Source organism: Mixophyes fleayi, chromosome 1 (genome assembly GCF_038048845.1).
Source record: "Mixophyes fleayi isolate aMixFle1 chromosome 1, aMixFle1.hap1, whole genome shotgun sequence".
Classification (NCBI taxonomy): domain Eukaryota; kingdom Metazoa; phylum Chordata; class Amphibia; order Anura; family Limnodynastidae; genus Mixophyes; species Mixophyes fleayi.
Window position 1 is genome coordinate 342,646,916 of NC_134402.1, and position 21,917 is coordinate 342,668,832.

The 21,917-nt window shown below is 40.0% G+C and overlaps 1 protein-coding gene across 1 annotated transcript in view; it reads left to right on the forward strand.

Moving 5' to 3' along the window:
- The first annotated feature begins 400 nt into the window (after positions 1-400).
- The window catches only part of TANGO2 (transport and golgi organization 2 homolog), a 156,817-nt gene continuing 135,300 nt past the window's right edge, over positions 401-21,917 (forward strand). Inside the window, exon 1 of the mRNA XM_075216794.1 lies at positions 401-457. The gene's annotated coding sequence lies outside the window, so the exon portion shown is untranslated. The remainder of the gene's footprint in view (positions 458-21,917) is intronic.

The following is a 21,917-nucleotide window of genomic DNA, read 5'->3' on the forward strand; positions in this document are numbered from 1 at the left end:
GTAAATTTCAATTTATCTGAACTTTTCCATTTAATTTAAGCACTATGAGCTTTTGTTTTTATTTCACAAACAGACTGAGTTATTCATTCCACCAACGGGACATAAGGTTTTCCTCAATTACAGTATCCCAACCAAGGACAGGGGACTAAAAGGGTTGATTAAGAAAGTGAACATTCTGTTCCCTAATTATATTCCCAGCAATAACAGCACTTTAAAATTGCAGTCTTGGAGAAATCAGTTATGTATGCAATATGATTTCCTTTCCAAATGCCCTTTGAGATGATTTTAATTAAGAAGATAAGGACATTTTGCAACTGCAGTTATTTCCTGAACTCAAAACCCATTGCTCAACTGAACCAGCCCATCTGGTGCATTGTGAAACTTTCAAACAGTTTTCTCATCAGCAGTTAATCCCTGCAGTAGAGCTGAGGAGATACGGACGTCAGAAAGTCACAAGGTAATCACAAACTGTTAAGGTGTTCTCTTTGTTCACCAAGTAGAATGTGACACATTAATTACTTGTTTGTTACTTTACTGAAAAAATGTAGATTTTGAACTGTTAACTTCCCATTTGTGTATAAATGAATAGATAGTGAGATACACATATAGGCCCGGTGGCATAGTGGTTAGCATTGCTCCCTCACAGTCCTTAGTTCATGGGTTAGTTTCTGAACAGGGCCTTAGCTGTGTGTATTTTGCATGTTCTCATGTTTGTGTGGGTTTGCTCAGGTTTTCTCCAACACTCCAAAGGCATACATGGTAGGTTAATTGGCTTCTGATTAAATTAACCCTAGTGTGTCTATTTGTGTGACAGGGAATATGGATTGTAAGCTCCACTGGTTCAGGGACTGATGTGAATGATTAAATATCCTCTGTAAAGTGCCATGTAATATGTAGGTGCTATACTAAAAACTTAAAAAATCTGGAAAAGGAAGAAGTATTTAAATGTTTCTAATACTAACATGTATTAGTATTAGAAAAATGGTATTCAGAAAATATGTTGTTATACGTGTGTGAAAGGGTGAGTAGCCAAACAGATGCAGTGGTCCCTATCTGCAATAATGGCTGCACATATTGTACATGAAATGTAATTACTGGACATATATGTAATTCTATTTGTAATATGTACATTTAAAACAAAATATAATGTTCACCTTACAGTAAATAATTTAATGGAAAAATAAAATAGTGATACAAAAAAATAAAGAAAAATATCTTAAAATGGCTCTGTAGTAAATAGTCTCCAACATGTTCATAGAAAAAAAGTCTTAAAGTCCTAATTGATTATGACAGTCACATGAATATCCAGACTGTATGGAAAATATCTCTATAATGAATAAAAAGCTTATTTAGTGACTACTAATGCAATGATTGAACAGTGATTATTTATCCCAATTACTCACATAAAAAGCATACATCCTAAGCAGTCATACAAGTAAAGGACAAGGGAGATTGTAGTTCACTGGTCTATAGGTACATGCCTCTCCCTTAGTAATATTATGCTTTCTTTCTGTGTCTCTCCATCAGAGACCAACGATTATATGACCCCCATGGCTCCACAGTGGGAGCTACAAACATGAAGTCAGATTTTTAAGATGTAAAGTTTATTTCAGACAATTCTCCCATCAGAACATAAAACAAATTTGTATGATCCTGGGCCACTGATGCTGGGAAGTTAATACAGTATATGCTGCTGCTTGGCATACACTGGGTAAATATAAATATCAACCACTTAACGCTTTTCTGCGATCATGAGATTAGGTCATCTCAGATGGAGGGCACAGAAGGAGTGCTTACATTTTTTGTTACTTTCAGCAGGGTTTTCCAGGGACAGTCTCAGATTTGTCCCATAAATGTATCTAGTTTTCAGTACTCTTTTGTACAATAAATTGTGGTTTATTTACTAATATACATTCACAAGGTGTATTTAATGTGCACTAAACAACATTATAACCATTGTCAGTTAATATGCCTTGATGTGAATTATAGCACACCTGGGGGTAAATGTATGAAGCTCCGGGTTCTTCAACACCCGCGAGTTCGGCGTCTTCAGCGCTTAAATTTAAAGCGGCGCCGCTTTAAATTTAAGCGCTGAAGACGCCGAACTCGCGGGTGTTGAAGAAGCCGGAGCTTCATACATTTACCCCCAAATGTCTGTGGAGACTGATGTGCTTAGAGCCCGGGAATTATTGTAAAATGCTGCCAACCGTGATGTTGCTCCTGGCAATTGGTCAATATACAGTATGAAATTATAAGCTTACATTTATCCTATGTTGTATTTGTATATAGAAGGCATTACATTGTACGTTAATAAAGTCTTCACATTAAAAAGTGTCATCTTTCAGTTATATGGCCCGATTCATTAAGGAAAGTAAGGCAAACATTTTTGCTTTACTTTCCATAATGAATCAGATCCATAGTTTTTAAAGAAGTTGCACAGATTAAAGCAACATTTATGAGAATTAGTTGTGAAAGATATATTTAATAACACTGTGGAAATTGCACAAATGCACATTAGCCGTATATCTAATTGCCATATTTGCTATTTGTACCACATTATTCAATAATCTGTTAAGTGTTTTAAATATGGGACACAGTTCATAGACATAAAAATAACAAAATGAGGAAGTATTGCATCTCTTTCTTATGAGGGTAAGGATTCTGCAAAATAACACTAGTCACAGCTCTGTGTCCAAATATAACTTCTATGTTAGATTCAGTCAGGGGTGTGTCAGGCTGGGGTCAGACCCAAATGAATATTTTGGGTGAAAACACCTGTTTTTTCCAGCAAAAGGCATTTTCAGCCTTTGCTAAATTTAGCCCCTGTGTTCTATACCTAAAATCACCATTTAAGAATGGGCTCTTGCTCATGGGCCAGTGCTGTGTGCTTATCCCCTAGGCTATAATTAACCATACAGCCCCTGGATTCAATAGAGTTGCAGGTACCACCATGATAGATGTGAAATGGGAATATAAACCTGCCTGTCACGTTCCACCGCTCCACTGCTGGCCACTGCAGCTCGCATCTGTCTGCTTCGGGCGTCCCGGCCATCACCATGACGACCAGGACGTCACTTCTCCGGTTGTTGCCCAGGCAACCGGGACGTTTGGTTCTCCCTGCCGCCGCGCTCGACCAGCTGTCAAACAGCCAGGCGCGCACACGCAGGTCTGTATGAGTGCAGTCTCCTATGGCTGATTGTATTATAGCCGCCTGGGCTGGTTATTGGCAGCTGGGCACCCTACATTCTCATTGGGCCACATCACTATTTAAGGCAGTGAGGGCTTTGCCTCACTGCAGGCTATAGCTTTCAGTCTCTGTTTGCTGACATGCTCCTTTCCTCTGCTCCTGTGCTATTTGGATTGATTCTTTGTGTATGACCCCTGGCTTGCTTACTGGACTTTGTTGGATTGCTTGTGACCCTGACCTCTGCCTGTTCTCCGATTACGCTGCTTGCTTCCGGCCCTGACCCTTACCTGGACTTCACTCCGCTGCCTCCTTTTGCCCCTTTGACCTCGGCCCGTTTTTGGACTTGGCTACTTTCTACCATCAGAACTTCCCCTACGCTGCAGTTATATTATAAACTTGCACTACTCTGAGTTTAAGACCTGGGGGCATCCGAGTACCTGTGAGCTCTACGGGAAAGGCGGCTGCTATAGGTGAAGACCTCTCCTGTCTGTTCTACGACTTTATGATATTTGCTGTTAGCCCTAACACTGCCAACTCATATTGTAAATCCACATCTCACACAATTTTGGAATATGTAAAAGAGTCTTACAGGGATTGAATCTCATTACACAAAGCGCCTGATTCATTAAGGAAAGTAAATGCTGATACGTGGTGTATTTTGCTTAAAACCGCTCTACACATGTCAAGAAACGAACCATACGCCAGAGAACGCAGCAATGTCCAATTCATCTTTGAGCGCACAGGACCTTTACTATAGCCTATGATTTCATGGAAGGGGAATGGGCGTATGCACGTAGTCAGTTTACAGTAATGACTTGCCAAGCTTGAGAGCATGCGGCAATATCCGATTCAAGCTTTGGGCATCTCAAATGTAGGTGTTTTTCTGTTGTATCACTCGCACCAAATACAAGTCTGGTGCAAGTGTTGACTACTAGTGATGATGATCACATATGCATGCTAGAACATGTGTTTGCAACCAAGAGCAACTGTGCTCCTGATTGCAAACACATGTTCTAGCATGCATACGTATACGCATTTTATGTACAGTAGCCACTCATAATATCCTAATGTATTTTATTGGAAAAAAACAACAACTTTAACTTTTTTTAAATGTTTTGTCATTAATGACTATATTTTTAACAGGTGACATTAATTTAAATTGGGTTTTTTCTATGCATTCTTTTCTGACTGTATGTTTCACATATGTATTGGACATATCCTGCAGTGTATTGTCTGTTAGAGCAGAGCGTCCCTAGACCAGTATTCATCAACAGCCGTATCTTTACATTTGCTCCTTGTTGATTACAGATGTGCCTATGCCCAATTTACGTGCATTTTTGAAAAAGTGCACAATGCGTTTGTTTTGCGTGCCTTAGTTAATCCGGGCCAATATCTCTGGCAAGTTCTGTCTGGATGTGAATCTAGGAATGGGTGCTTCTTAGCCTTGATGATGTTGAAGTAGGTGCTATGGATTCCCTATTCTGCTTTTCTTCTTTGTATTTTTGTTTATGGTGTGTCTGTTTTCTGTTTTAAACACTTAACCATACCTCCCAATATTCTATATTTTAAAATTGGGACATGGTCATACCCCTGCCGAAAAAGGGACATGGTTGCATTAATAACAGTTGCTGACTGTGTTTCTGGAGTCTACAGGTAAATAGCTGCCATTCCTATGTGCCATAAGAACACGGCACGTAGCTTTAAAGCCCGCAGTTGCCTGCTATAAAAAGTGGTGGATAGTTATTAAGGGGTTAATGAGGTTAGCTATAAACAATTCCCAGCAACCTATTACTGCATTTTGTGAGTGTCCTTGTCTGAGCCTTAGTTAAAGTTTAGTCCTTGCCATAATTTGTGACTTGTGCCTTCTGATCTTGGTCTTTTCATTATCGCCTTGTCTGTTTTTGTCTCGGTTTGCCTCATCTGTCTTGTTAATATATCTTGTTTTTGTTTTCTGCCTAGTTGTATTGTCTGTGTAGTCAGATTCTTTGTTTTTCTGTGTACCACATGTCTGCCTGTTAAATCTTTTGTCAGTTATTCTTTTCTTGTCTTCCATTTCTGTCATATTTGCTTGCACTAATATAGATAGAAGTTTCTCATGCAGTCAAGTCCTGAGTCTTGATACCCAAAGGCACATCCCTGAGGGTAGTGGCACCTGCTGCAGGTCAGAGACCATGATGAGAGCAAGAACTTTGTTCTTCGTTAGTTATTTGGGTATCATGCTAGTCTGGCTTCATTACACTGTGGCTTAGTGGTTAGCACTTATGCCTCACAGTCCTGGGGTCATGAGTTTGATTCATTACTATGGCCTTATCTGTGTGGAGTTTGTTGTTCTCCCTGTGTTTGCGTGGGTTTCCTCAAGGTGCTCCGGTTTCCTCCCACAATCCAAAAACATACTGGTAGGTTAATTGGCTGCTCTCAAATTGACCTTTGTTTGTGTGTGTGTATGCTAGGGAAATTAGACTGTAAGCTCCAGTGGGGCAGGGACTCATGTGAGTTCTCTGTAGAATTAGTAGCGCTATATAAATAGCTGATGATGATTATTGCCCCTGTGTTGTTCCTGCATTTGTCCTACCTGATATAACTTGTAGTATCTCTGTCCTGATGGTATGCTTATTGATGTTCTGTCATGGGGGACCCCTTGTTCTGGTTTGAATTTTTGGACTACCTATTCTGTAGTCTTGACTCCTGCTTGTCAGTTTACCATCTATTCAATTAACCCTTCACATGCCTCAGTCCTGTCTGGCTTCTTTGCCTGTGTGCAATATGTTCCAGCCTCTGTCACATTATACAAGCGGTTGCTACATAGCCTTTTTGTCATTCTGAGCACTGCCAACTAAATTCAGTAAGTATATCCATACCAAACTTAAACTATAACTAAACCAAAAGAGCTAAGATACCCTCTATCTCCTTAAAAAAAGAGATAGTTACCCAGCCAAACATGCTCAATTGCTCAATTGCAAGGTGGAAAAGTAATTAACTTTGTGTAAAATGCCCCCAAATCAAATGTCCTGAAGCTAATAAGATTTGGGAAACATCTATCCGTGCAGTTCCCAGTGTACATTTACAACCAGTCTCAAAGGTAGAACGCCCCAATGTACACAGAGCTGCATATATCCATCCACATAGTTCACTTTGTTCCATAATTTCAATGGACAGTCACAGTTGTTAGATCTGTCCCTGGAAATGCCCTTAGTTTTTAAATAATTATGATAATTTTTTCTGCATGTCAGATGCAGATGATACCATCTAGCCTTATTCTCTGGTTAATATTCATTGAAAATGAGTATGTAAGATACAAAAAGTATCTTATAATCAAATTCAGTAAACTTAAGACTAAAGCTGGGTACACACTACAGAAATTTCGACCAACTTTTTATGCCGACCGATTTTACATGCGATCGATGGTCCGATCGCTCGGTCCATGGACTGCATACACACTAGCCTTGTTTAGAACGATAAAGGGAAGAGCGGACGTCCCTTTAGCGACTTTTTACAGCCATGTTGTCGTGAGCAATGATTTTAATTTCGTAAACACTGCAGTGACATTTGCGGGGGAAATGTACGAGATACCGAAGACATTAGCATAAAGGGGCGGACTCTGCACTATAGTTAACTCCCAAAACAGCTTAAAAACAGAAGGCTACACTGTCCCTTCATTCATTCCCATTTGTAAACGTACAACAAGAACAAGCAGCTGCACTTCCCTCATGCTTACTGTGGCAAGAAGACTGCTGGTACGGAACCGAAGAGAAAGAAGGAGAAAGAATAGATCATGTTGGAGCAAAGAGTGGTTCAAGAGGAGAGACACGTTCTGCCATATGCCCCTGCTGCAGGAGATACGGGACAACAACCCCGATGATTTCAAGAATTTTCTCCGTATGAATGATTCAACTTTTCAGGAACTGCTCCAACTTGTAACCCCTCTCATCCAGAGGGAGAACACCCATTCAAGGAGACCCATACCGCCAGAGCAAAGACTGGTGGCAACCCTACGTTTTTTGGCAACAGGGAGAACACTGGCAGATCTGAAATACAGCACGGCTATTTCACCTCAAGCTCTTGGCATGATAATACCTGACACCTGTGATGCTATCATTGAAGTTCTCAGTGACCAGTATATGAAGGTTTGTGAAAAGCAACAGTATTTATTGCAAAAATATCATTTTACATATTAACATATTTAACGTTGTAAAAATACATTTAACTTGGAATGTGCAAATAATAAATTGTTAGGACCAGCGCAACAGTTTATAAATGTTGGTAGTGCAAAATTTCACTTGTGTCAATACCAGGTGTGTCCCCAACGTAATGTGGCATCCTTACTGATGGTAATGGCGTGGATGCCATACAAGGTTGAGACATGCCGCTTTGTCCACCCATGGTCTGAAATGTGTATGCTTGTTGGTGTCTATGGTTAGTTGAGTAAAGACATGTGTCCGGCCACAAATCTTCAGTGGAAGCCCTACACATGACGTCGCACAGCAGCCGCTCCATTTCAGTTTGTATGCGCTTGCTACTACTTCTCATTTTGCTAGCTAATGTTGATGCGAGTAACTCAAATGTGTCCTGTTCCTTTCTTGGTGTTAGCAGACTGTTAGCGCAATCAAGCATCCTTTCTGCTAGTGCATCACTTTCTGCTATTTCATGTATTCTGCGTCTCTTTCGCTTCTGATTTATTTTTGCTGGTGTATCACCTTGGGTCGCATCTTGCCTGTCTGCAGTTAGCCTGCTTTCACGTGGAGTGGGATAAATTGTTGTAGCATCCGGGTCTTCAACTTCTAGCAGGAGAGCATCAGACAGTAGTGCAGGCTGAAAAAGAGTAAACGAATGAGGGGAGGCAATTGCATGCATGTTCAAATGTTAACTATGTACACATCTTTATGTTTCAGTTCCCATCGAGCGAAGCAGACTGGAAAGTGATAGCGGAAGACTTTGAGAGACTATGGAATTTCCCAAATTGCGGTGGTGCTATTGATGGCAAACATGTCCGAATCATGCCACCATCAAACAGTGGATCTTTCTACTACAACTACAAAGGGTTTTTCAGCATTATTTTAATGGCCATCGTGGATGCGAACTATGAATTCCTATTTGTGGACATTGGGATAAATGGAAGAGTCTCAGATGGTGGTGCATTGGAGCATAGTGCCTTCCATAACAAACTAAAAAACAATGCCCTAAACCTTCCATTGCGGAGCAGCACTAAATATGGATTAAATTTTGTCTTTGTGGCAGATGATGCCTTTGCATTGCATGGGAATGTATTAAAACCGTACCCGCAAAGACATATAACCCATGAAAGGCATATATTTCATTACAGACTGACACGTGCTAGGCGTGTCGTAGAAAATGCCTTTGGGATTTTAAGCAACAGGTTCAGAGTTTTTCAGTCTACAATCAACCTGTGTTTGGACAAAATATACAAAGTAGTTATGGCCTGTTGTGTTCTGCATAACTTTCTGCGGCGTAAAAGCATTAGTGGCCGCACCACTCAGGTCAATGCGGAAAGTAATGGTGAGGACATGGAGGTAGTGGGCCTAACACCATTAGAGTGTGGCCATTCTAAAAACAGTTGTTCTGTGGCAAAATTAAATCGTGAGGCCTACCTTTCATATTTCAACGGTGATGGTGCTGTGCCATGGCAAAATGATTGTATATGAATATTTATAAACATGTTATGCATTGTTATTGTGTTGTTGATTGTTTGAACATTAATAAATCTGTTACATTACAACATAATGATGTACTGTACTTACTGTGCCGCTTGCAGGTATATCATATGCTTGCTCTACCTCTGGGGATGAACTGCTGTCTATGGGCATGCTGCTAATGGACGTACGTGGTGTTTCTTGGTCCCTCACAAAGTGTAACATATCAAAGTACCATAGCTTTGGCACATACACGTCTTCAGCTGCAGCTCCTGATTTTTTGGATGCTTCAACTGTATTTAATTCTTTTTTATACACAGTCCTAAGGTTCTGGATCTTGCTTTTTGCCCATTCAACAGTTGCTCCAGGGTGATATGACAGACATGCTTTTACCAGCTCTTGCATCGCAATGTTTCACATCATTCTGTTAGAATGATTTGGCTTTCCACAAACATGGGTGAGCCCTGCAGGTCTCAATAAAATCCTTCATTAGGTCAGCATTTCTTTCATATGTCATTATGATGATCTGTTTAGGTATAATAAAAAGTAACATAAGTCCCATCCGTGCTGTAAATTTCACCACTGCAAGTACACATGTATGTATCAATCAGAAAGAACTTACCATATATGTCATCGAATGTACAGCTCCGAAGAATCGTAAAATCCCTTTGTAAGTAATGGTCATGAACGGGTTACAGTTATAGAAAAAAAACTGATACACGAGGTTATTATACACGAATAGTCTTCACCCACAATGCTCCATTCTCTAAACAAACGCCCATGTCAGAGTGTATAAAAATTATAGAGGAGCCTGTCTGGCGCCGAGGAACGTGAGAAGATGGAGAATAAAGAGAAGGTGTTAATGGGGGTAGAAGCAATGGAGACGGAGACGCAGGCCCAAATGGTGCCGGAAGGGCCAACAAATGTAGGAAAAGTTACAGAGGGGGATGGAGATGCTCAAGAAGAATGTACTGCAGGTAAAAGAGCAAAGTCAATGAGCCCTAGAGAGATGGAGATGATGGTCAAAGTACTGGACCAGTACGACTACGACTGTCAAAAGCGAAAGTACAGAAAAGTGAATAATAGAAAGGAATTGATAATGCAAAAACTACTGCGATTACTGAAAGAAAAGAAATAAATTCCAAGTCCAGAAGAGGTGGTCGGACCTTAAAAATAAAGAAGCTTGGAGACTGGAGCGAATCCGTAAAAACATAAAAAAAAGTGAGTAGCCCGTGTAGTCGTGTAATGTACCTGTATGAAGGACTTTATGTATTTCATTCTACTGTCACATGAACCAATGCAAATGTATGATTATTGTTTTGTCAGAAGCAAGAATTAACGGTGACAAGGCCACTGTAGATACCACTGATGTAATTACACCTGTGATAAAACGAGAAAAAATAAATGTGTCCGAGGGACCACAACACAAAGTGATCTCGAGCAGTGTGCAAGGTGAGCACATGTCAGGTGTTGGAATAAAACTTGTATTAACTTTAGTACAAAGATAGAAGCGAAATGGTAAAACCTTTGTATTTTCTTGTTTTATAGATTCCATCGTCATATCAGACGAAAGTTCGGAAGAGGGAAAAAATGTCGCTGAGCTCTACGATCATTTGAAAAAAATGAAAGACAATATTGCGAACATTAAGAGAAAACATCAAAATCCTTGATAATACTTTCCATGATATGTATATGCTGTTTGCAACTGTTGTGCCACCAACCAGTACCACCATTTCACTGTAATGCTACTTTTTTTTCACTTTTCATATTGTACTAGAGAAGTTGAACATTGCTATTGTTTTTACCAGCAATAAAAGTTTTGCGCTTACACTGTGGTTTATTTAGAGTATTTCAGACATATTCGGGCATATTCATTATGTAATAAAGGTTATTATGGTGTTATAACTTTCATAACTTTCATAGTCTTGAAACTTTATAAAGGTAAAATGAGAAATAATTGGCAACATACATCCAAAGGGTAATAACCCACGTGATTTCTACACGTGTAACGGTCTACAGCCAGACAGGTGCAATACACATCAATACAAAACACAGGGATGTGCGGATTACACACCACGTGGGACTGTGATTGACATAAAAATTTACATACACACGCCCCCCAGGTCGAGGAAGTATCGGAGGATTGTCGTGGATCTGTCGGAAGTCTATACACACTACACAGCGGAAACGAGATTGGAACGAAAATATTAAACGGTACGACCAACCAAATAAGGCGACAATCGTCCATTTGGGCAGACTTTCGACCATCGTGTAAGTGTACACACTGACCCGACTTTTGAACGAGCGGTCGTATGTCGGCTGTTTCAGCCGATTATTGGACGAAAACACTGTAGTGTGTACCCAGCTTAAGGCCCACCGTGATCTAATTAGATCACCTGCTCAGCAGCAAAGAGTCCCTGGAACTATTTCATGTAACACCTTTTTTCCTAGTGTGTTTCTGGGAAGCAGTGTTTGTAATTAACTTTTACTAAACATCTATCTTTACCTTAACATCTTCTGGACAGTGCCTCCACCTTAGTTAGGATTCAGTAGTATCTTCGTTGGGTAATGTTCAGGGATTCTGCAACACCAGTGGGAGACCTTAGACACACAAATTAAACTTCAACACGCCAGACTGGTCTTTAGAAGCCACATCAGCACATTTATTTGCTGAGGCATGGATTAATAAAGTTTTGTTTTGTTTTGTTATCAAACATATATTTTGCTACAGAAAAAGATTATTCTAGTGGTAGATACATAACAGTGAAAACACTTTAAACCTCAGACAAGGCTTTACAGAGCAATAGTATAAGATAGCAACAAATGTAAAGGATTACTTTAACCCAATATGTACGTATTCCACTTTCTATCCTTCATCACATTAAGAGGTACCTCTGGCCCACTTATCTACAAGCTTTAGCTTTATGCAAACTGCGCCACAATTCACACTTGTAATACTCTTCACGGAAAATACTTTTCTTTTCTGATTTATGCACACTTTATCCTTTGTATCTCAGTCCCAAATACTCTAACTATCTCTCCCTGCAATACACTTGGAGCTAAAACAGTCCTGCAAAAGGGTTTTTACAATTATATTTTCAAATCTTCCCACTAGTTCCCTGTCTAACTAAGAACAAAAGTCTCAGTCCTTGCAAGTATATGACAATAGCAACTGGTGGCTACTTATCTCACTGATCTCTCCCCCCTTTCTTCTTCCCAGCATCCTTTGCTCACATTCCCACTCTGCTCCGCCTCTGTGTGACTCTGAGCGCCAGCACACACTTCTAAGTGTGTTTGGAGATGTAGTCCACTGTCACCAACTGTTCCTTTCAACTGCGTATGCGTGGCACGTTCAGGACACCAATGATACATTTAAAATGTTGCCAACTATCCACACTTCACAATAACTTTCATTACTACCTATATTAATCACTTTAAAGTAGCTCAGAACCAGTGAAATTCCTGGTGAAAAGTGTATATGCACTCACTTCATGGTATGTTACATTAGTGACTAGAGTCATATCCAAGAAAGGAAATCCATGGGCTTCCAGGTCCACAGTACTAGTGCTACAATGGCAATGCCAAAATGGCTGATTATTTAGATGGGAAAGTAGTAAAACACAGGGAAATGTGAATTTATATGAGAGCTTGGAGGGGCAAATTAATTGTCAATGTGTGTTTATTATAAACAATCAACAATATGAAAGCATAATTACATTATTCAGTTTTATAGTGCCCTTAATATAAATTGTGCTATGAGATGGGAACTTTCATAACATAACTTCTCCAGGATTTCAATTTGTGACATATACATGTGTATATATATTGTGACACGGGCACTCTTCGGTTTATGCATTTACAAACAACTTCTTGCTTTGTATTTTACTTTATTTGTCAGGATGGCAAAGTAACTCATAACAAAGTTCCACACTCTTTCTTGTGACCCTAATGCTAAAGTAACAAAGACCTTCCCCCTACATACTGGCCAACTTATGCGGCATTGGTCAAAACACATAATGAACTCAGATTTTTATACTTTACACTCCTCCCACAGCCCTAACCTCCTGGCCGTTATAGAGGAGTTCTTCCTCTCCCTTTGTCACAATGGGGCACATTTATCATGTATCGGGAAAAATTAGAAATACTTATCAATCCTTATCGCATGGATAAGGATTGATGTATTTCTCAAATTTATGAAAAATGGATCACAGAAACCGCAGTACCGAAAAACTGCTGTTTCTGTGTTAAAAAAAACCATACTCACCACTGCCTCTTCGGTCGCGCTGTCTCTCGATCTCCTCCTTTTCAGCGTGCTTTCAGTTCTTCATGCTACTGCGCATGTGCCGTCCTGAGAGCTTGAGGTTGTAACAGGGAGGGATCACAAGATCACTCCATGCGCATGCGCTGTCCAGCTCTGCTCTCCGGAGCAGAGCTGGACATAACGAAGAACACAAGTTTAAGCAAGATTTCGGATGATGTACGCCAGCTTCAGTAACACAACAGTTCTTGAAAAAAAGATTTTTTTCGGGACTTGTTAAATTGCGGCCAAAGCAGTCACCATACTGTTGTATGGTGACTGCTCGCAAAAACGATCAGGAGTGCAAAGCAGCAGATATCAATGATATCTGCTGCGATGCACCTTTAATAAATTTAAGTAAGAGACATTGTGGACTAATTTACACGGTAAGTGCACGATAGTGCACTACCGTTATTTCTTAAATATACCCCAATATATCTTTATATCTGTCTCTCTCTCTCTCTCTCTCTTTATATATATATATATATATACCAATACTTTTTGGAGAATAATTCTTAAGTCAGTGTTAACATATACGTAATACGATTTGATTTAGGAATTGCATTAGTATATAGATACCAACGTAACATAATTTGAATGCATATTTTGCTACTGGTGTTTATAACTATGTTATTTACAGAGCTGTCTAGATGGAACTTGGTGCCCAATACCATATTGATGTGTTTACTGAACTTGGTTGTTTAAATGAACTTAAACATGTTTTATAATATGCATTTGCAAAATGTAGTGTGTAAACTTAACCTTTTAGAATATGTATTTATTTAGTAGTTGCTGAATTGCAATGTTTGCACACCCATGGTATGATTAGAAACAAGTAGTTGAAGTGGTTATCAAAGTTGTTTTCAAATAAACACTTAGGCAATAATGTTATGGTGGCCACACACAGGCTGATCCTGCAGCTGGACTGGAGTCGAGCATCTGGATAAGTTTTTAGTTTGGCAACACAGGTGAGATCCGGGCATTCGTCATCAGGTCATATAGCTGGATCACTTCTGGTTTTGTTGCAGCTTTTTAGTGCAGTTCAAAGAGGATCACACACACAAGCCGATAACAGACATAAACTATCCACATTTCCTGCCATGTGTTATAAGAATCCTACTCAAATATATATTTAACAGTTGTTTTGCAACAACACACTCTGAAATATTAAACCAATTGCCTGATATTGAACAAACAATAATATTAAGAATAATAAATATTATTAATAATAATAAGAACACTTTCTAGCTTTTGATAAGATTGACTACTCACCAAACTGTATTTTTATTACAGTGTATTAAAATCTACCTCCTTGTTCCACAGATGTGTCAGCTTCACCATTAACTGGTTCTTTTTGGCCGTATACAAGCTGCTATTTCATAGTGTCTGTGGCCAACTTTTGTCACAAAATATATAATGATAGAAAAGATAAGCAATTTTGTCCTAATAAGAAAAAGTACAATAAATGTATTTTTAGTACAACTTAAAAATTGATTTGAGTTGAGTTCACGATATTGAGATAAAATAGTTTTACTTACCTGGTGCGTGCATTTTCCTATTTTGTGGGTCCCATGAATCCTCCAATAATTCAGTACTACTCAACTGTGTTATTTATGCCTCTTTCCTGTGAATTTTACATTTACATTTCAGATCAGGCAAGCAGTAGTAGCACAGAGCAGAACTGTTGCAGATTTCTGGGAACTTACTAGATCAGGAGAATACTGCACTCCAGGCCAGTAAAACTACATTTTAAAGCAGATTGTGAATAAATATGGTTATTTATTCTGGGGTCACATTATATGCTTGTTGATGAGCTCAGATTTTAAGGAGTATTTAATAGCCTGGAGTGAAACTCTGGTGGCATGGGGAAGAGACTTCTAGAGAATAGGTGCAGCACGAGAGAATCACCAGAGTAAGAATAAGAAAAGGTGATCAGAGGTGTAAAGGGAAGTGGGTACTAATAGGTTATGTTTTGGGAGTACTCGAGGGGAGGCGAGACGAGACCTAAGAAGTGTGATATCACTAAGGGCTTTGTAGGATAGAACTAGAATTTTGTCTTGTTCATGATAGGTAGGCAGTTGAGAGACAGATTGAGAGGAGTAAAATAGGATAAGCGGTTAGGAAAGCAGATCAGTATAATTGATTGCCCCCCTCGACCTCAATTTATATCAAATTGTTCAAAGGTTAAATTGTTCTCAAAAACAGGATATTATGTTGTGGGTGTTCCATGAGCTATACAATGTTACAGAACATTACTTACCTGGTGTATGGCATGCCCCACTATATATTCTACAAACTGGTGATATTCTCCTTATTCCTGGGCTTTTTCATATAGACAACTTGCTGTTGATTGAAAACAATTAGAGCCTCGTTGGACCTGAGTATGCTGGACCTCATGTATGCAATTTTCTGCGATAATGTATAGTTATGGAACACCATCTAAAACTGAAATTTCAGTTTAGAGTGAAATGTATATTTTAAATGGTAGACAAATGCATGTTTACATTATAATAACATAGGAATGTTGTTGATATCCTGCTTTATTGTTCAATTTAAAATAAAAGAATCATTCAGTGATCATGTGTCAGGAACTTGGAGCTTACATTGCCTGCTATGTACAGGAAAACACAGATTAAGTACAGAGTTGCCTAGGCAAATAGACACGGCTGCACAAAGCACCAATTTACCATTATCCTTATTCACTGGTAAACTTGTCTGTTCACATCTCACCTCACCAAGCAGTGTTGAGATTATGTGTACTTCAAAATGGTGCAATGGGTCCTTTAGTCCCAAGTTATGCCCTTTAGGGAGAGCTTAATATTGTAAAATGAAGTTGTCAGTGCACACTGAAAACCTGCTGTTATCCCTATTTGTTTGCTCCTTAAAGTATATTTAGGACAAGTAGTTTGCAGTTTAACAACAGTGAGCTTCCGAATATCAAGCTGTGTGACAGCTGGAAATGTCAAGTCATTTCAATGAAATAATGCTGAGACCACAGGGCACCAGCAGAGGTTTATGGTTTAACATATTCAATCAATGTCTTTCAGAGCCTGAAAATATGAATTACTACATAGTTTTACATTTTTCAGCCAGATGCATATGTGGTGTAATTTAGGCTAACAAAATGTATGGAAAAATAGCATATTAACACCCAAATGCTGACTCTGGTGTACCTCTAAAAGCGCCTGGCTCTGCATTAGTAACATATGTGTCAAGTTTACGCAGAGTATAAAAACAGCATATTTACATCCATATGCTGAGCTCAAAAGATGTGCCATGCTCTTCATTAATAGCTTATGTGCCCAGCTCTTCATTAATAGCATATGTGCCATGCTCTTCATTACTAGCATATGTGCCATGCTCTTCATTAATAGCTTATGTGCCCAGCTCTTCATTAATAGCATATGTGCCATGCTCTTCATTACTAGCATATGTGCCATGCTCTTCATTAATAGCTTATGTGCCCAGCTCTTCATTAATAGCAAATGTGCCATGCTCTTCATTACTAGCATATGTGCCATGCTCTTCATTAATAGCTTATGTGCCCAGCTCTTCATTAATAGCATATGTGCCATGCTCTTCATTAATAGCTTATGTGCCATGCTTTCCATTAATAGCTTATGTGCCATGCTCTTCATTAATAGCATATGTGCCCAGCTCTTCATTAATAGCATATGTGCCATGTTTACAGTAGGTGTATGTCAGATACACTTAGACCTAAATGAACCCTGAACGTACATGTGTGTACTGCATACAGTCCACTCTATTACAAATGTAGAGTGCAGAGTTTATCGCATTTCTGAATTGGTACCGCAATGTTACATGTGTATTTTTGGTGTACTACAAATTTATGGTGTCATTATTCAAGCACGCAGTGATTACTCCTATTGTGAAAAAGCAAAAATGTGTTCGTTTCTCTGGACCCATCTCCTCTACGGTATCCTTTATCAGTTGGAGTACCACAAGGCTCAGGCCTAGGTCCTCTATTCTTATCTATCTATACCACTACTCTTGGGAAACGAATAAGCTCCTTTTTATTTCAGTATCCTCTCGGATGATACCCAAATTTAACTATCCTCTCCTGATCTCTCGCCCTCTGTATTATCCCATGTTCTGTCATCCCTTCTTGGATGTCCTCTCGCCAACTCAAACTTAATCTTGCAAAAACAGATCTAATAATATTCACCAGCCAACAGAGGTTACTTACCTGATATATTTTTGACATCATGACAAAAAATCCCACCCCACAAGCTCGCTGGAATGATCCTTGACTCAAAACTATCTTTTGTTACTTACATCCAATCCATATCTTCATCCAGCTAAAAACGTTTCCAAAATACAGGCATAACTCACACAACACACTGCAAACACTTTAATTCATGCACTCATCATCTCCCGTATTAAACTCCCACCCATACAATCTATTTTGCACGCAACTGCTAGATTGATTTTCCTTGCAAATGGTTCTTCCATTGTTGGGATGTTTTGTCAGTCTCTATATTGGTTGCCTGTCTATTGCTGAATCAAATCTAAAATACTTCTACTAACATATAAAGCCATCAATAAAACTGCACCAACATACATCTCCTCACTTGTCTCGAAATATCTCCCAACTCGACACCTCCGTTCTGCACAAGATCTGCGTCTCTCTTTTACTCTCATTATCTGCTTACTTTCCAAGTTACAGGACTTTTTCCGGCTGCACCCACTCTGTGTGTCACTCACCGGACCGTGAGTGCCTCTTCCCGGACATTTAGGAACCGTGGCCGTCCACCATCCTGAGGGTCTGCGCATGCGCAGCCCTTTTCTATACTTCAGTGTATACCCCTTTAACTTAATTGGCAGATCAGGCAACCTCCCTATATTAAGCACCTGTGGTCACTACCACGTTGCCTGATCTTGGAGTCTCATTCCTCATGAGTCTCTGAAGGTGTTCCTGTATTACTTGTGTATTCAGTGCTGCTGATTCCTGTGGTTTCCAAACCACTTCTACTACTGTGGTTCCATACCACTTCTACCATCAACTTTATCATCATGACTGTTTGCTGATTCCTATCCGCTGCCTCCGTGCACTACAGTCTTCTACACCACTTCAACGTTATTTTATATCAATGTGACTGTTTGCTCATTGCTATCCGCTGCCTCCGTGCACTCCAGCTTTTACCTCACTCACCTGCTTCTCATCAAGTCTGTTTGCTGATTTCTATCCGCTGCCTCTGTGCACTACAGTCTCCTGCTTGCAACTCGCCTGTGTTCAACATCGTGACTGCCAGCTGACTACTATCCGCTGCCTCTGTGCACTACAGTCTCCTGCTTGCAACTCGCCTGTGTTCAACATCGTGACTGCCAGCTGACTACTATCCGCTGCCTCTGTGCACTACAGTCTCCTGCCTGCAACTCGCCTGTGTTCAACATCGTGACTGCCAGCTGATTACTATCCGCTGCCTCCGTGCACTACACTCTCATCTCATCTTTGCTGTGACTTCCTCGAGACTGCCGCTTTTCATTACCATCTGCTACACTTCGTGATCTACAGCTCCGGCCCTGCGCTGCACTCCTGTTTCCCATCGCTGTTGGTTCCTGTGGTTGCTACTGGTTACCTCCGTGTGCCGCTGAGTCCTGCCGCTGTGGTCAGCGCTATCGTCCATCTCCTGCTGATCCACTCTCCACGCCTTCACGTGTTCCACTGGCCTCTACCCTCCTGTCAGCATTGGATTTGTATCTCTTCTACTACCCTCTGCTGGATCATCTCCATTCTCCTGGGTTTCCTATGAGTCCAGTTCCACGTGTTGCTGACTCCTGTGGATTCGTGTCCCTGTCGGTCTACTCACCTGTGCGCTGCACCTGCTAGACCGCTGCTTCTCCTATCCAGGGACTTCCTATCCAGTCGGCCTCCAGCCGCTCAGGTACCGCTGCAATCCCATCTGACTGCTACTGCTGAACCACGGTATGCATACTTCTCATTGACTGTGCTGTGTATTGCATATCTTGCTGGACTGTGTTTGGTTCTCTCTGGAGTCTGCTATCCGCTGAGTCTATTGCCATCATTGACTGTGTTATCATTGTGCTGGACTACTTCAAGAGACTTTCTAGATTGCAGACCTGATCAGTCATTTACATATATATATACCTATATTGTGCATATTACTGTGGATCGTGTATAAGGTGCCTGTGTATATCCTGTGTTGCAGTCTTCCCCCGTGCACCTCCTCACATATATATGCAGTGGTACAACTTGCTGATGTCAGACCACTGATCCCTGTTTCCGGTATCACCTGTTCCATTATCCTCTCACATAGCAGTGGTACAACTTGCTACCGCAGACCACTGACTACCTGGATACCTCCACTTGGATTCCATTCCTTCACTCAGACAGCGGTACAACTTGCTACCCGCAGACCGCTGACTCTCATCACCTCCTTGTTTCTGTTGGACATTCCTCCTCACTATAGCAGTGGTACAACTTGCTATCGCAGACCACTGACTACCTTCACGTGTCCTTGTCCATACAGTTCCTTGTGTATCATTACCTCATTATTACCAGTGTTGCTAGTCATAGACTTTCCTGAGCATCTCATCGGCCATCATTTCATGTTCCGTGATCACCCAGCTACCAGAGTACCCTATTACCATCTACATTGCTCTGGTAAGCCTACCATCTGGTGATCCCTGGGTAAAGACTCCTAGTGCCCGTGACACTGTGGAATTCCCTCCCACACAATAAGACTTTCTTCTGGTCTACAAACTTTTAAGCGTTCTCTGAAAACCCACCTCTTCAGGCAAGCTTATAATATTCCTCAACCAACTTTTTAACTTCCTTATGGTACCTTATTATGACCCTTTACACAGCTCACAAAAAACAACTGTATGACCTCCTGACCAACACTGCTGTGTGACTGGATTATATTGCCCAATAAGCATTTTTTACCTTTGCAATCTGGCTGGACCAATGAGTAATATGTTGCACTTAAAGTCATCTTTCAACTCCCATTGTCCCATAGATTGTAAGTTTGCGAGTAGAGCCTTCTTACCTATCTGTCTGTCTGTATTACTCAGTATTGTTTTATTACTGTGTTTGTTCACAAATGTAAAGCACTACAGAATATGCTGGTGCGTTATACATAAATGTTGTTGATGATGGTGACACATATCCATTAGGAACTGTTTGATTAATTTATTTACCTTATTATATAAGTACTGATTGTAAATATATTGGCCATTGATAATGTTCTGTGATTGCCCCATTTGTAACAAATAAACACTTTTGTACATTTGCTATTAACATCTTATTAGGTATATGTATACTGTACTGTCACTGCAACATTAATGCTGCGCAATAATCACACAATCCATTACTAATGCATTCACTTAATTCTAATAAAAACATTAAAATTCAATGAAACAGCGATATTTGAACAAGAATAAATTATTTATTTATAAGTACATTAAAAAAAACAAGAAAAGTTTTATTCATTAACTATAAAATGTTTTGTTCCAGCATACGGCCCAGTCAATAATGCATGACTTTTATTAGCTGACCTAGGCCAACCAGGCCTATGTCAGGAAATAATAATCTTCGTTGGCAGCATCTATGGACAGGGCTGCAGTAAGACATTGTAGGACCCTAGGCTACAGTACTGTGAGGCCCCCAGTAACATCAGATTGGGCATAAGATTTGCTATTAGCTGCCTGAATGGAATGGGAGGGATAGAAAAACAATGACAGTTGGGGCATTCCCTTTAAGGCCAGAGGCAGCCCCAATAACTAAAGAAGCCAAGAGCCGGACTTTTGAAAAAAATAAATACATTATAGAAAAAAAGTTTTCATCTTTGTTAGGTCCCCCAGCTGGCCAAGGCCCCTTGGCTGTACCCCAGAAAGTCCATGCCTTAATCCGGCCCTGTCTACAGACAAGAAAAAGGTCAAATATTACTGTACAATAATCATTTATTTATTGCCTACATCAGAATGAACTTTGCATATATTTACATCTGTCCTTGCCCTGTTCTGTAACCAAAAAAAAAGGTGAAACATAAGATAATAGAGTTCAATTAACAGCTATACTCTCTCTGGGTCTGATTAATCAAGGAACGGATCCGAAGATACATGCCCTAATAAATTTGGGTACAAGTCTGTTCTGCCCTCCTACACAAGACACTGCAGGACATGTCCAATACCTATGTGAAATATAAATTTGCAAAAGAGCGCACAGAAAATACAAAAAAACTACTGAATTAATGTTACCTGTTAATAATATAGGCATTAAGGATAAAAGAGCTAAAAAGAAATAAAAAAAAGTGGGGTTTAATCTCATGAAATACAGGATGTTCTTAATGTCTTCTTAATGTCTACTGAACATAAAATATATTTTTACAGCTGCTCATGATTGCAAACACATGTTATAGCATGCATGCAAGACGGTCATCACTAGTATTCAGGAATTAGACTTGCCCTGTAGCTGGACCAAGAGATACAGCAGAATTACAAGACACTTTGTGATACCCAGAACTTGATTTGGAAGTAGCTGAGTTTGGCACATCCATACTATAAATTGACTAGGGCCAAATACCCCTTCCCCACCCCGTTCATTCCCCAATATCGTAGACTGTAGTAAGTGTCCTTAGCATACGAAGACAGAGAGAACATGGCTGCATTTACAGATGTATGGTCCAGTTCTGGGCATTCACAGTGTGATTGTCCGTATGATACACTCAAAATCGTCAGATATGTGCCTTGATGAATCAGGCTCTCTGATGTCATACTTGCACAATCCATTGGATTGGCATGG